Raw genomic sequence first — 12,569 nt, 5'->3', positions numbered from 1 at the left:
TACTGTAAAGCAGCGGTTCTCAAACCTTTTCATGTCAAGGAAACCCAACTACTATGAATTTCGTTTTATAGTAGGCTTGTTGATTATTTTTACAATATACAATTTAGGCATTTAGCAGATGCTCTTAATCTAGAGCGATTTACAGTAAGCAATAATCAAACATGGTAATATATCAAATTCATGATAAAAGTAATCAAGAATCAGACATACGCTATGCTAAGAACCTAACAGTGGAATATCTATATAATGAAACGTGTACAATAGGGTGCTATATCTACATAAAATGCTATCTAAGTTACATAAGTTGAGCCTTTGCATACGCCTGTAAGGTCGCCGAGGCTACGGGCATAATGCAGTAATGGTCTTTTTTTTCTTTTTGCAGGTATTACAAAGGTCTTAAAAGTCCTTAAATCATCACTTTACTGTTACCGTGACCTGGGGAGTGGGGACCCTCCCAAACATGTGTGGACCCACAGTTTGAGAACCACTGACTTGGATCACCGGAGACCTCCTGGCTGGAGACAGGCAAATCCGGCTGACGACGGCAACCTTTTTTTACATTAAAGAGCCATGTTTTAATTTTCTTGATAGTGTGCCAGATCAACATTATGTTTAATTGTCAAATTTGTCACCACATCGAAATCAAATATGTCCAACTGAGGCTAGGGGCCAAAGTTCCATTTGTACACTAAGTTACAGACCCATAAGGGTCCATTTGGTTCCAATCTATCATTTAGCGGCGGACCCCCTGGCACTCCCTCAAGGAAGGAAATTTAGATTTTAGTTTTAGTCATAGTCTCTTGAATAGTTTTCATTTAGTTTTAGTCACATTTTAGTCACCTACATCTACAGTTGATTTAGTCGAACAAAATGTATTTTGGCGGGCCTTGATGCCGTCGTAATGACTGTTTTTACACTTGCTGAAAATAGCTGATCTACAAGCCCACAACGCACCGCAGCGACGCGTTGTGGGCTTGTAGATCGGCTATTTTCAGCATGCACCTCATTGTAAAATGACTTATACTGGATCTCTTGTCCACTAGTCCCTTCCTAACATTTTAGTCTAGTTTTTATTTGTTGATGAAATTGTCAGTATATTTAGTCTTAGTTTTAGTCATCATAGCTTAGGTTTTATTTCATTTCCATTTAGTTTGTCAGTGGTAAAAGGTAGTCGATGATCATTGTTCGTCTTAGTTTTAGTCGACGGAATCAACACTGGGAACCACTGATGTATAAATGTGAGGGCGGGGACTTCATGTAACTTTTTTGAATGCTTAATTTTAAATGAAAAAACCTCTCCCAGCAGGAGCTGATGCAGGAGAGATGGGAGATGGACGACAATTGGGCCATCGCATGTGACGGCTACGCATCAGGAAGAAAGCCAGCTAACACCATGCACCAAATGCCTTATTCTTTATAATTACATACAGTATTAACCCATTTAGACCTGAGGACGATTCTACAAATGTTTTGACAGTTTTCAGAAATGTTTCTATGTCAGCGGTTCTCAACGTTTTTCATGTCAAGGTCCCCAACAACTATATGTAATTGGCAGCCGACCCCATCTGAAAATATGTTCCAGGGACCCCACAGAAGCAAAGATTTGAGTTAAAAGCGTTCGCTCTGAAAGACTATATATTAAAAAATTTGAGACACGATCTTTAAAAAATAGCAGATCTACAAGCTTGTAGATCTGCTATTTTTCAATAGCTAAAGTATAACATAATGCTTAAAACACCAAATGGGGTTCCCGTCCAGAATGCGTTAAAACATTTATATTGATGGCCTTTGTAAAATGTTGTATTTATTAATTCAATTATTCTGAATAAGGTTATATTTTAGATTTTTGGATTGATTTGTATTTTATATTTGTATTATCTTATTATAGGATAATATTGGAGGAAACAGACCCTAAAGGCTCATACATAGTCTGGATTTTCGGTGGTGGGGTGACCACCGAACTACAACATGACGTCACGAGCCGCGGTGAAGAGCAAACCACCGCCACCGCTCTTCGCTCTGTTTTTACTCACCACCGTTCAACGTTATTTCAGCTCCGGTGGTCACCTCACCACCGAAAATCCAGACTATGTGAAAAGTGTGAAAAGACCGCCCAGTGTAGCGTAACAAACGGACCTTCTCTGGCGGGTAAACCCAACCCTTTTTGTCTTGTCTGAAGTCCCACCCAGGTCTTTCAATGTTTGGCCTACAGCTTGCTTCATGCCTTGTGTCTTGCCCTCCCCCCATGTAACAAGTTTGTCTCATCAAACCACGTGACTCCCATTGGAAATGAATTGGATCTGTTCTACCGCTCCGTGTTTGATAAGACTTTGATAAGACGGCTGCTAGGTGTGAACGGCGCCTCAGAGTTTCAGACCCATAAGGGTCCATTTCAGAGTTCACTCTCCACTCTCAGAGTTTCAGAACTGTAAGAGTCCATTTTAGAGTTCACTCTCCACTCTCAGAGTTTCAGACCTGTAAGGGTCCATTTTAGAAGGAACCCTGAGGGTCCCTGGACCCCACTTTGACAACCACTGTAAATCAGTTAAGACAATAGCAACACCTGCCGCATATCAAAGCCTCCAAGCCATTCTCTCTCCCACAGACACCTGGCTTCACAACTCTTATTGCGACCTCAGGCCACAGTTAACTATGGAATCTAGCATTTCCCATCAGTGTGTGTGTTTTGGTTGGTTGGTCACCCCAGGCAAGCCCCCAGGTCATCGTGAGATCACATCACTTGACAGCAGCCCCCTGGTCACCCCAGGCAAGCCCCCAGGTGCAGGTCATCGTGACATCACATGATCAGCCCCCATATATGGTGCCCAGGTCATTGTGACATCACGTGACATCAGGGATGGATACGTAGTAAATGCGACCTGCTGTCGCAGTTAAGCCCATATATGGAGATCCCTGATGTCATCAATATTGGCCAGAAACTCATCTGACCTCAAACCCTTAGATCTCTATATATGGATTATGTCAGGACCTCTTCTGACATTCCATTCTATATGTTGATCCTTCCCCATCCATCATTCCTCTTCGATGTCTCCCTTTTTACTTATACCTGTCCAAGTGTCCATTCAAACTGTAGACGGGCCTGCCCCAAAGTTATTAATGCAGCCGCACCCGGCAGCCGGCGAACACTAGAGTTCTCAACAGGCCGAAAATGAAGGCCCGGCCCTACCTGGGCCCTCATCAAACCCTGTACGCTCAAGAGAATGTCCCCGCTACCACCACCGGGGCGACTGTGGCTCAGGAGGTAGAGCAGGTCGTCCAATGATCCATGGGTCGGCGGTTCGAATCCCGGCTCCTCCTGTCTACATGTCGAAGTGTCCTTGGGCAAGACACTGAACCCCAAATTGCTCCCGATGTGCTGGTTGGTACCTTGCATGGCTTCCGCCGCAATCAGTGTATGAATGGGTGAATGTAATGCACAATCTATGTAAATCGCCTTGGATAAAGGCGCTATATAAATGCACCATTTACCATTTTTTACCATTTATCACTTAGATCTCCACATACTGTATGGAGCTGACCTGTTCTGACATTCCATATGTTGATCTGACCTAATCAAACCCTGTACACTCAAGACATGCTCCTTATATGGGAAGTACAGAATTCATTCCATGTTGATCTGACCCCCCATGCCAAAGCGCCAGCGCTCACTCAGCAGTCTGCGGTCAACGAGGCGGATGCGTGCACGCGACCTCGCCCCCCTGACCGCGTTGCGCCGCCCGGGCGGGGAACGGCCCTCATACACCTGGCGCTAGGGGTCGGTGACAATGTCAGCTACCCAACAGACCCGTCTTGAAACACAGACCAAGGAGTCTAACACGCGTGAGTCAGCACAATGCATATTTATACCTTTGTATAGACTGTGGGCTCCATCTTGCGCCACCCTTATCCCTTATCCCTAAACTTATTTGCCATTTTTTACTATTTTGAAAATCATTTTAAAATAGTTCAACTAGCCGATCTACATCTACACGTTGTGATCTTGTAGATCAGCTATTTGAACTATTTTAAAAGGTTTTTTTAAATAGTAAAAAATGGCAAATAAGTTTAGGGATAAGGATTAAGGGGTGGCGCAAGATATAGCCCAATTTAACTTGATTGTTTTTTATAAAAACACTTGACAAATGCACTGTGTTGGATGCCATTGCTGGTGAAAGCATGGCATCATGACAGAGTTCAACAGCCATGCTGCACGACCTCTCTTTCTCAGTGATGTAATATTAAGTCAAGCCTAAAGGCAAATCTGTGCACTGGTCAAGGGTACTGTATGTTATCATTTTCTAAATATAAACTGTGCTTCTTATTGCTGTTTTTCATTCCAGTCCTCTCAATTGAAACAAGCCTTTTTGTTATTTTTCTCTTTATTTCGGTATTTCTTTAGCAGTTATTTTTTTTCCTGTTGTTCTTTTCTTTCTTTCTTTCTTTCTTTCTTTCTTTCTTTCTTTCTTTCTACACATACGCAACAATCAATGAGATCCTATCTCAAAGTGGCGACACCACCACCACAACAACAGCAGCAGTGCTTTGATTGAACCTATACCTCATCCCACTGGGTATTGTCTTTGTGAATGAAGTGGCCGAGCCCCCAGATGTCTGTATTGATACGGCTGTGAAGACAGGGCTGAGTGTTTACTGGACAACCTGCCCGTGCGTCTTCAACAGGGGGTCCTCCCAAAATTAATTCAGGGTGTCACCTCACCAAGAGAAACCTTTAAAAAAAAATGTAAACTAAAAAATATAGTAAAAAGTTGTCATATCTAAAAACATCAGTTTGCTACAAAAACACTAAAAAGTTGTCATATCTACAAAAACACTGTTTCAGTGATAGAAGAAAAAAGTTGTGCTGTGTGCAGTGCAGTGTGCAGTGTGCTGTCCCATTTTGGTCAAAAGTTGTGCTAAAGTTGTGCTGTGTGCAGTGCAGTGTGCTGTCCCATTTTGGTCAAAAGTTGTGCTGTGTGCAGATCTTATATGCCAGCATTCTTCCCTAGTGGGTGCTCTAATAGTTCCTATTGGATATTGAAGTAGTCTATTTTCAGAACTTTACAACAACAACAACAATTTCTACAATATATAAGTATAATTAAGTCAAGGCATGATAGCACAATCACAATACAATACAGGCTACAGATGTAAATATATTTATGACACAGTAAAATGTCGAATTCGCCTTTAAGTATGTCAAGGTCAAATGCATAATAAACCTTACAAATACAAACATTATTGTTTGTATGTAGGCTACCCAGTAGCCTACCCATATGATTAGATGAATGTGCAACATTGTTTCCATCTTCCAAGCATATTCCTGCCAAAATGGAGATCTTAAATTGTTGAAAATGTCTTTAAACAAAAGATCACCATGAATTCAAGGCTTGTGTGTGTGTGTGTGTGTGTGTGTGTGTGTGTGTGTGTGTGTGTGTGTGTGTGTGTGTGTGTGTGTGTGTGTGTGTGCAAACTTCTGAAGAAATGTGAACTGAACCCTCAATTTGGTTACTCCAGATGGCTGTCACTTTTCTCACATGCTAATGTAACTAGCAGTAGCCAGATCATCATCGATATTGCTTTGCTATTCAGATGTAATTCAGTCAGTATAGGCCTATTAGAACTGTGATTGATTGATCATGCGTCCGTTGTGCGTCTAATTAGCAACTTTGTACAGCCTGCCTTTGAAGCGCAAACATTATCCACAAACGACCCCCCCCCCCCCCTCAATGCTGCATAGAGAGAGAGAGAGAGAGAGAGAGAGAGACGCTCTACTCCTTACAAGTGTTTCACCGGATTTTACTGTTAAATAAATAAATAATTAGCCGTGACTGCGCACGTCTGTAGGAACCGATAGTTAGATCCGAAATTGAATTATGCCTACTGTAATGGGTGCCACGGAAAGTACAGACCACTCACCCCGCAATGTCAGAAAGTACGGACAGCTCACCCCGGAAAGTGAAGACATCTAACCGGGGTGAGATGTCTTCACTTTCCGGGGTGAGCTGTCCGTACTTTCTCGCCCAACTCGCCCCAGCGGAAAGTACAGACAACTCACCCCGACATGTCGAAAAGCTAAATTAGGTGAGAACAATGCAACAAACACTACAACACTTGATTTGTATTCTAGGGTCAATATCAAATTGCGGGAGTTTTGAAGTCCAAGGGATGTAACTTGTATGTACTTTTAGTAAAATTAAAAAAACTAATGTTTTTTATGTTCATTATGATCATGTCTTTACAAATACCATAATTATTTATACTAATTTTATCATTAATTCACATCTAAACTGTCCACAGCCAGTGGAATTAGGCGGGGTTAATGCAAAAAAGGCACATTTCCTAAACTTTTTTTCCAGAAATTTGAAAACTCAAAAACTACCTTCTACGGTAGTTCCCAGTGCAACCCCACACCCAAAGTTCAAACTCCCCCCCTTAAAAATGACCCTTTAACAACAATAACAATCCCAGTCTAAAAATGTCCTTTCCGCTTTGATATGCAGGGACAGGTTGTTCTCCAAAAACAAACCATAATGAACAATAGCCTTCTTGTTCCACAATACAGTACTGTCTATTACACTAAATTAGAGGTGAGAACCTCCTGGTAGGCGGACATCTAAACTGTCCACAGCCACCTCCTATGGTTGAGCGGGGAACATAGAATTTTTTGGGGAGCGAGAGGAGTGGGGAACATAGAACCTGGGGAACATAGGGATGACCCCAATTAGGGATATAGACAGTTAGGAACCAAATGGACCTTTATATGGGTCTGTAACTCAGAGTCCATTTGATTCCATTTGTACACTCTCAGAGTTAAATTAACAGTGATTTTATATTTTATATGGGGTCCCAGTAGGCAGTAGGGGGACCACTGACCAGATCCAAACTGTTCATTTGAGGGACAGAAATATCACTTTTGTGGGGCAAGTGGGACGGGGCGGGGTTAGCAACTTATTAAGTTGCTATTAAATGCCTTGATGTCATATTCGACCATAGCCTATAGGCCAGAGCTAGCCTCGGTCCCAGGCTTATGTTGTGTTCATTAAACGATGCAGTCTACCATTCATTGTCAATAGAAGCCAGTGACATGACGTTGCAAAGGCGCAATGATACATGTAGCTGCTCCAAATCAACTCACAACGCGTCTTTGCATTGTTTGAACCATTTCTCATCTGTTGAAGAGCTGATTGATTACATTATGGGGAGCATCTTGGGTGGATTGCTAGTATATTGTGATTTGCTGATTACTTAGCCAGGGGTGGAGTCGGTAATCTATATAAAGGGGAAATGGTTCAGTTGAGTGTAGGCTGCCATGGGGAGAGGTTGACACCTGTGTCTCTCTGTTTAAGTTGTTTGTTTGAGTTGCCTTTTAGTTGTCCAGTTTTTTCATTTATGTTATCCAGGCCTGTTTTTCCACTGACAAACAGCTGATACACAATCCCACTTGGTAACAGACCACCTTTGCAGGTGGTTCATACACTCTTAGGTTGCTAGACCGTTGCCTCTCACAATTTCCAAATGCTTCCGTCATACATTCGGAGATTGTGGAATAGTTGTCTGGCTAAGTAAAGCGAGACTATCTACACTCTGGTTCATACCACGACTAATATGCCCACAGGGGCAGAGGACGGGGACGGAGATCCGGTTGTCCAGATGAACCACCTAACGATTTGACCGATATTCCATATATGCTCATACAGTATATCAGGAATCTCCATATAAGGACAGATGGGTATACTGATATGGCCAATACAGCAGTGCCAGGAGACAGATCAGAGATCTCCATGATTATGGGACGGAGTCAGACAGACAGACAGACAGACAGACACAACAGGTCTCTAATAGGGTACAACGGGTATTGGTGGGGCATGCATCGCCAACAGGCACCAATCTAGTAAATTACACTACAAAATAGCAGAAAGAGAAGCAGTATTGTTACCTGCATGGCAGCAGCATCATCGGCATCAACCAAAGCTCCAATTGGGCCTCGCTGAGAGACAAAGCTCCAATGTGAAGACCGTCAAGCTCTATGGCTCTGAAACATGGAAGACCACCGAGGGCCTAATAAACAAGCTCCAGGTGTTTGTAAACAAATGCCTGCGGTACATCCTCAAGCTATGGTGGCCCATCAAAACCACAAATGAGGAGTTATGGAGGATCACAAAACAGGACAGTATAGCTAGTACCATCAAAAGGAGAAAGTGGAACTGGATAGGCCACACCCTTAGAAAGGACACAGATAACACCATAAGACAGGCCCTGGACTACAACCCACAGGGGAAGAGGAAACAGGGTAGGCCAAGACACACCTGGAGACGTTCCACTCTCCAGGACCTAAAGGACATTGGAATGAGCTGGCAGGAAGCAAAAGCGCAGGCCCAGAAGAGAGTGAGATGGAGAGCTCTGGTGGACACCCTATGCCCCTCGACGGGGTAAAGAGGATTAAGTCAAGTAAGAGAGACAAAGCTCCACAGCAGCACAACACTCCACAACCTAGACATGATTATTCTCCACTCACTTCACTGCTGAGAAAAGAGCCAAAATATCTTAAATTCCTGATCGAAGCGTTGAAAGCGGAAAAACTAAAAAAGTGGAGATGAGAATTAACCAGTGTGCAGACTTTAAGACGTTACTATTAAGAGCCCACTTTCCCTGCCCATGGAGGAGGGCTCAAAGTGTGTGTTGCGTTGAATATTGACCAAAGACCTGACCTCAGCATGACAGGGGGTGGTGGGGTGGGCATACCTTTTATTATCCTCAAACCCTGAGGAATGCTGTCACGGTCAAATAAAACGATAAATCATCATCGTGATGAAGTTGAAGTTGTCTCAAAGTGCTACAATGCGGTACAGTTTAGGTTTATGAGCCAAAGGCATACATTGTGATTGGAAAAGGGAACTTTTTTAATTAGCCAATTGGAATAACCCAAAACACATACTCGCTTACATAATATGTAAATGACCCCTTGTACCAGTGCAAATTAAATGAGTCATGCAGTCATTAAAAGTTGCTTATCGGGCCTCACGACGGTAGGGCCTATGGCAAATGGCATTGCCCTACTATGTGCCAGGTCTTTCTGACCTAGATACTAAAGACCTCTTATCTGATGGGGACTGTTACCCTGTCAACAGGACAGTCAAGACTTCTTCAGTCAATAAAAAGAATGTGTACAAACATGAAACAAGTGATGTAATTTATTAGTATTTTACGTATGCATTTTAATTTTGTCTAATCAACAACCACGATGTGATAGTAAAGAAAGAAAACTTGATAAAGACACTTTCAAACAACCACAACACATTTTACAAGATTTTTCTAGCCAACTGAAATCTCAGCCATGTAAAAGTCCTGTAAATCATGTTTGGGGGGAATAGGGTGATGAGATCATGAATGAGAATGTTACTCAGTCTTTTGAAGTAGTTAGACAGGTACATGGGCACTGGTCCCTTGAGTATCAAGGCCCATTGCAAGTTGCTGTACTCTGTCCTCTAAATATATAGAGGGGTGAGACCTACGTGTGAGTTCTAGTAGTAGTAGTCTGACTAGTTTGTTTTGAGAGGTCTGTACTGAGTCTGTATAGTATTGATTAAGTGCCTTTGAGGTGCTAGAGTACGTACCAGGCGGTGCATGCATAGTCAAAATTACAGTCTTTGGTTGACTTTTGTTTTCTATTTTATCACCAGAAAGGTTATCTCTGATAGGTTAGCCTGTTGATTCTGGACGCAAAAAAAGAATGGATTCAGTTTTATCTGGGTGTAATGATAGTTGTAATGTAATATTAATGACAATATGATACCCATGACATTCTTGTGCATGGATACTGTAGCCTTGTAGCCTGTAGTTATTGTATGGATGTATACTACTTGTTGGAGCCAAATTGCCTTCCTATTTCATTTTGTTTTGTTTATTTAAATTAATGAAATTGCTAATTAATGATGTCATGTCACTCATCTGTCAGTCAGAGGGTGGGTGGTTACCTTGGTAACCCATTATTACCTGTCAGTTGGGTGATGGCACTCAGGTGTGCAATAGGTGAAGCCAAACAGTTTTCGACCGTGACACTGTGCTGTTTGTTGCTGGCGGCGTTCATGTCCTGTTTATATCAAGTGAGTTTATCTATGGCTTCATGTGAATAAATGGATTGACATATCGAAAAATGATACAACTCTCTGGACATTGAATCTTTATGTGCACGGCACGCGTCAAACTTAAGCCAATACTATTGCCCCTTGCTGTAGGACCTATTGGCGAGGCTCTACACTACTGGTGAATCAGACAGTTAAATACTGTGATTTTACTCATTCCTGCATCGAGCAAGCAGGATGCTCATGCTTTTGGTGCATTTTGTTGCGACTGCAGGTTGCATTTACTATGAAGTATGTAGCCTCGATACCCAGGCTTTCATTTTCGTCGGCGCAAAAATTGAACGCATTGAACGCATTGGCCGCTCTGGTCTAGAAGTGTCATCGCTAGGGACACATGCATCAGTAAGCAGGAACCGGGGATGGCAATGAAGGACCGGGAAGTCTGGCATGGCATTGTGAAATCCATGATCTCGACCGCGGTCGGAATATTATGATGATGGGAGTCAACCCTTCCGGGTGGGCGTCGCTCCAAATGATGTGACATAGCGCTGCACTAGGGGGGAGAGGAGGGGCCGGGGCTGACGGACAGATCGGAAAGATCCAATCAGGGCGTGCGCAAATCTCAGCCGCCACCTCTAGACCAGAAACCCAACACGTTAGCGCAGGCTATGAAGTATGAAATCGTACGTTTTTGTCCGTCAATCAGTGTATCACTCAAAATCCCCATGCATGGGAAAACCCCCATATATGGTGCCCAGGTCTCATGACATCATCAGGGATGGAGATCCCTGTAAATGCGACCTGCTGTCGCAATTTTGCCCATATATGGAGATCCCTGATGTCATCAATATTGGCCAGCAACTCTACAGCTGACCTCAAACCTCAAACCCTTAGATCTCCATATATGGATATATGTCAGAACCTGTTCTGAAATTCCATATGTTGATCCTTCCCCATCCATCCTTCCTCTTCGATGTCTCCCTTTTGACTGCCCCAAAGTTATTAGTGCAGCCGGTGAAAACTAGAGTTCTCAACAGGCCCAAAAATTAAGGCCCGGCCCAACCTGGGGCCTCATCAATCCCTGTACACTCAAGATCAGGGGTGCCCACTTTTTTTTTTTTTACTTCTACTTTCAAAATGACCGGCTCAACAAGATCTACCCACCCAAAAAATATTATACCATTGCTGGAAATTGTAAAAGAAAAATGTACCTGATGGGGCTTTGGAATAGCGGCGCTGGTGTGACATACTGTACACTGTGTACAGTATAAGATTAATGCACATGGAATGGGAACAAATAGAGAAGGACATTTTGAATTGGTAGGGTTTTCTTTGTTTTTTTATAATAACTTTGTAATGCTACTCACGTTTGTGCGCAACACTCAAGAAAGCAGGCCTATTGCATTGTGGGTTTGAGATGACAGGCTCCTTTTGAAGTCAATCAAATCACCTTAATTCAAGTGGCAGTCTGGCAGATGACAAAAATGGTTGAGTGCGTTGTCGCCCCTCAACTTCTCCGCATGTCCAAAATAAACACACACCTCATTGAAAATGACTAGGCGTGTCAGTCACTCCCCGTCTGAAAAGACCGTAGTATGTTGTTTGCCAATGACAGAATGAAGGTTAGATCAGTGTGTGCTCCAAGTCAGGGAGCAACAGTCGTAGTCTTCAATCGGCTGTGGCTCAGGAGGTAGAGCAGGTCATCCAATGATCCATGGGTCGGCGGTTCGAATCCCGGCTCCTCCCGTCTACATGTCGAAGTGTCCCTGGGCAAGACAGTGAACCCCAAATTGCTCCCGATGTGCTGGTTGCCGGTTGGTACCTTGCATGGCTTCCGCCGCAATCGGTGTATGAATGTGTGTGTGAATGGGTGAATGTTTGATTGATTGATTGAAAATTTTATTAACAGTTTGCAGAATTACAGTACATTTCAAGCACAAAGGCTGTTAACTGTGAGTGGACGACCCAATTAAGCATTACACTTGTTTACAACAGGGTCCACCATGTTCAAATCATCAAAACATTTAGAGACGTACAAATAGACACTTCTATATAGGCAAGGAACAGTACAGGAATTCATCATAATGGAGGTAAAAAGGGAAAAGAAACATATACAGTGAGGGAAAAAGGGGGGGGGGGGGGCGGTGGGGGGGATTCAGATTTTACGGGGGCCAGTTAATGCATCTATGTAAAGCGCCACTATATAAATGCACCATTTAAATCCATTGAACTGATCAACTGAATGGAAAATCTGTCTGGTAGATTGCCATGTGCATGTGGTTCTGAAAAACAACTTTACTTAACTCATCAAAATGTGGTAAATAATTGACCACCTATGACAAACAATAACATAGTGGTGATCCATAACCAATTCTATTATTCATTATTTATGGCTTATGTAATTATTAGGGCTGGACTCGATTTAAAAAAAATCGAATTAATTAGAAGCATTGTAATTAATCGCATATAAATATTTGACCTGAGAAG

Source organism: Electrona antarctica (genome assembly GCF_951216825.1).
Source record: "Electrona antarctica genome assembly, chromosome: 16".
Lineage (NCBI taxonomy): Eukaryota > Metazoa > Chordata > Actinopteri > Myctophiformes > Myctophidae > Electrona > Electrona antarctica.
Note: the sequence above shows the minus strand (reverse complement) of the source record.